The sequence below is a fragment of the Gossypium arboreum genome, chromosome 13, assembly GCF_025698485.1.
Source record: "Gossypium arboreum isolate Shixiya-1 chromosome 13, ASM2569848v2, whole genome shotgun sequence".
NCBI lineage: Eukaryota > Viridiplantae > Streptophyta > Magnoliopsida > Malvales > Malvaceae > Gossypium > Gossypium arboreum.
The window spans coordinates 77,597,574-77,602,559 of NC_069082.1; the positions used below are offsets into that span (position 1 = coordinate 77,597,574).

General features: G+C 36.7%; 1 non-coding gene across 1 annotated transcript; it reads left to right on the plus strand.

The window, feature by feature from the left end:
• Positions 1 to 3,115: 3,115 nt before the first annotated feature.
• Positions 3,116 to 3,222, plus strand: LOC128287231 (small nucleolar RNA R71). Its single transcript, XR_008277926.1, has one exon. It is a non-coding gene; the product is annotated as a small nucleolar RNA R71 (small nucleolar RNA).
• Positions 3,223 to 4,986: the final 1,764 nt, after the last annotated feature.

The window sequence follows — 4,986 nt, forward strand, 5'->3', positions numbered from 1 at the left end:
GTACATATGAAATTATCCGTTAGCTTTATGAATGCTAAGCTTTTGTTGTGCTGGAATTTCTTGCTCAAACTTACTAAGCATAAATTGCTTACTCTGTTTCTCTGTTTCTCTGTCTTATAGATTTTGCTCGTTAGCTATCGGATTCGGGATCCTTGAAGCAAGTCATCCACACTATCAAATCCCCATTTTGGTACTCTTTTAGTTGAACTTTGGATATGGCATGTATAGGACTACCCTCGGTTGTTTTCAAGTGCTTTTGTGATGTATATATGTACGGCCATGCGAAAATGGTTCGTAAAAGTGGAGTACTGAATTAGACCATTTGTGGTTTGTAATTTTATATGGTTTCATGATGTTATTATGGATTGGAATGGGAGTGTTGGTCACATGATCAGCCATTGGAATGGCTAAACATGATCATAGGAGGACCTATGTATGACTAGACTATAGTTGGTCCATGGAAACTACAAAATAGGTAAGGCCTACCTTAAAAGCGGATCTTGCCAAGTTGCGTTGACGTGGATGTGAAAAATCACCAAATTTTGTAGGAAGGGTATTAAATTGTGAATAAGTTATGTAAACGAACCTTGACGAGTCTATTTTCATATGAAAGTAACGAAACAATCATATGAACAGTATACCGAGAGAAATTAAAGTTCTCGTGAGACAGGGCCAGAACGGTTTCTGGGTCCCCTGTTGCGACTTTGAAAATTTACTATAAATTATCCAGAAAGAATTAGAAGTCATGCCTTATATGTGCAGATTTCATTTTGAGTCTAGTTTCATTAGAAACAAACTGCACCAGTATTAAAGCCCTGTACAGAGAGATATTCAAGTTGTAACGCGCAAAGGTCAGCGTAGTCGACTTGGATATATGACTTTAAGAGGATTTGTCTCGTTAACCCCTCGTGTCCGACACCGGCGATGGTCTCGGGTTCGGGGTGTTACATAAAATAGGTGACAAGCAAGCACCGAATGAGTATATAACTCAGTAAGTCATAAGCAATGCACTACCAACCGTTAATAACATTATCACAAGAGGAAACAAAATGGAACGAGGCTAATTACTCCATTCAAACCGAACTATACCATAGTTCCTTAGACCTTTCGATTCAATCTCATACCAAGTTATACATTCACATTCCATATACTAATCAATAGGATATTTGAGGCATTTTTATACACCATTTTGTTTTTGTTACAATCATACATCTACATGACCTTTCACTTATTCCACGATAATTCTTATGTACATGACTTCAATTTGAATTGTCACATAGGTTCAAAACTTACCAAGCTCAACTCCAAATATAAACATAGCCATGAACTCAAGGTACTTACCCGATCCGCTGTCCGTGATCAACTCAATAATGTCGCGCAGTCAGTGTCAATAGTGATTCAAAAGCATATAGTGAGTCCGCACACTTAGTGCTATATAATCAACTCGCACACTTAGTGCTATATGATCAAACTCGCACACTTAGTGCTGTACAAATTTTAAACCCGCACACTTAGTGCCATTCTCATGATCACAAATGTTTATACCCGCACACTTAGTGCCGAAATCAACAACTCAATGCATCTCACCTCTTTTCTTTTCATTCAATACTTTCAGCACCACATACATACATGTATATAAATTTATCATTCCTTTCGGCATAATTACATAGACATTATGTCTATTTAAATCAATACAAAATATATGCTTAGTGACCTACCTTGTGTGGTGCAAAATAATTCCAAGTCGGCTACTCGATGACCTTCGATTTCCCCTTGTTGGACGCCTCTCCTTTAGGATCTTGAGCTTAAACAAATAAATTAACTCATTCAACCGCTTTGCTACACATATTGATATTCACATTTTAATGATTTTATGACATACGGAACGGCATGGTAAAATTTTTATCTTGCTACCTCATTCTCTTAGCTATTCGGCTCATAACCATATGCTATAGCCCTACTATCAATAATCCAATCACACATGCATATATATATATATATATGGCCGAATGTACAAAGCATAGACTCATCATCACCTATGCTCTTAATTTGATGGCCGAATATGCATACATGTATATACACTATTAATCAATCACTAACATTGCACTTCACCTTAATAGCTAGCTTAGCAAACCTCGATTTAACACATAGTTGTTCATAACACAACTTAAGCATACTCTCCATTCCATCAATTCCAAAACTTAATGTCTTACTCAAAAATGCTAAAAACAAAATCCAAGAGTCATCAATCCACCATCACATGTATCATTAACAAGCTTCATATTTAGCATGCAATAGCATTAACACAAAATCTACCTTGGCCGAATATCATCCCCATGATATAGCAAAGTTTTGAACCATGGACTAATTAGAACTCAAGCTAGCAACTAAGAACATGCATGAATCTCATGGCACAACCTCAAACATACCTTAATCTAGATGCAAGTATGGCCAAATCTCCTCCTAATCCTCTTCCAAACCAAACATGAAGCAAAAACTCCTTCCTCCTTCCTTAGAGAATTTCGGCCAAAAGAGATGAAAAAAGGATGAACATTTTTTTTTCTTTGTTTTCATCATAATCCCTTTTTTTTTCCATCTTTTTCTTTTTTTTTCCATTTCATTATTACCCATACTCCTTATTTTATTTTTTTCCTCCCATGATGCACCAACAAAACATGTCTATGACATGTTTTGCCAATATTTCTTTGTCATGGCCGGCCACTAGGCTTGGATTTAGGGAAATTTGACATGCAAGCCCTCCTTTTTGATTACATGCACTATTAGATCCTTATAGATTACCCTATCACATTTCAAAAGTGTCACACAAGTCCTATTGACTAAATTCACATGAAATTTACTAAATCGAAACTTAAAACTTTCACACATTCATAATCACATATTTTAGACAATAAATACTACGTTCAAACATTTCGGTGACTCGGTTTAGCGGTCCCGAAACCACTTCCCGAATAGGGTCAATTTTGGGTTGTCACAAAATTCATAAGTCTCTTCAGGTGTTTTTTTGTTGATGGTTCCTCCAGTAGCTACGTCAATCATTTGACTTATCGAGGGATTCACACCATTGTAGAACGTTTGAACTTGCAGCCATAGAGGTAACCCTTGGTGAGGGCACCATCGCAATAGATCCTTATATCTCCCCCATGCATCGTAAAGTGTTTCTAAGTCCACCTGTATAAAAGAAGAGATGTCATTACGTAATTTAGTAAAAAAATTTCGGTCATTTGTTCCTAAGTAGTGATAGACCCTCGTGGTAACGAGTTCAACCACTATTTAACTTTGTTTCTCAGTGAAAAAGGGAATAACCGAAGGCAAATGGCATCATCAGAAACGCCATTAATTTTGAAAGTGTCGCAAAACTCCAGAAAATTAGCCAAGTAAGTGTTGGGATCCTCAGCCTGCAAACCATCAAACTGAACAAACTGCTGTATCATCTAAATTGTGTTAGGTTTCAGTTCGAAATTATTTGCAGCAATAGTAGGTCTAACTATACTTGACTCAGTTCCTGTTAAAGAAGGTTTAGTATAGTCATACATAGTACGTGGAGCAGGATTTTGATTAACCGCAATTGCAGGAGGCAGCTGATAGCCTTGGTTTTTAGCCATCTCTTCGGTTGGGGGTTGAGTATCGTCTTCTTGCTCATTCTCTATGTATCTTAAGCTGCACCTTATTTCTCTTTAGTGTCTACAAACTGTACGATCGATTTCTTTGTCAAAAAGTAATAGTCCCGATGGGTTTCTTCTAATCATAAACTATAAAAACCTGCCAAGAGAAAGAAAGAGTGGGTTAGTAAATAATAATAATAATAATTAAATTGCAAGAAAAATAAATGGCTAAAGAAATAGAAATTGAGAGTTCCTGATAACTTATTTCCCCAGCAGTGGCGCCAAAAACATAATCGCGTGATTTCGTGATAGGATTTAAATATTTATAATTACTCATTCTTGAACTAACTACTATCGCGATGTAGGCAAGTGTACCTATCGAACAGTAGTATAGTTTTAGCAAGACAAAATTGTCGAACCCAAAGGAACTAAAAGTACTCGTAATGACTGTCTTTTATATTATCTAGCCTAAGAATAAAGAGGTTTTGGCTCCGAATCAGACGATTCAATTAAGACAATACCTAAGGAAAAGTCCACCTAGACTTTACTTTTTATTCTGGCTCCGAATCAGACGATTTATTCATCCAACATGTTTTGTAGAGATCCCTAAGTTATGTTATTATCCCTATTCAAGACTAATAACGTCTAATCCCTGGATTGAATAACCGAGACTTTTCTCTAATTAACACTCTAGGGTTGCATTAACTCAATCTATGGATCCCCTTATTAGGTTTCACCCTAATCTGGCAAAATTTTGTCACCCTATTTCTAGGCGCACAATCAACTCCGCTTAATTATGACAAAAGTACTCTTAGACGGGACTATTCTTCCTCTGAATAAGAGCATGTCTTGAATTAGTATCTTGGGATATTAAAATAAGAATTAAGAACACATAATTAAGAACATGTTAAATATTTATCATACGATTCAGAAAAGAATAACAAGATTCATCTTAGGTTTCATTCCCCTTAGGTATTTAGGGGTTTTAGTTCATAACTAAATAAGAAAACATCTCAAAAGAATAAATAATACAAAACATAAAGAAAACCCAAAACTTCTGAAGGGAAATTGAGGAGAGATCTTTAGTGTTGATGATGAATCTGGCTTTCGAGATGAATCAATCGACTTCCTTGGAGTAATTCTTTACTCCCCCTTTTCCGTCTTTCTTTTCTTCCTCCTCTAGGGTGTATTTACAGGCTTCTGAATGCCTATGAGCCCTCAAAAGTGGTATTGTTTGAATTGGACTCAACTTGGGCTCGGTAGGGACACGCCCGTGTGACACACCCCTGTACGATTACTTTAGTCCGTGTTTGACCCGGTTAAAATGGCACGGGCGTGTGCTATACCCATGTGAGTCGCGCTT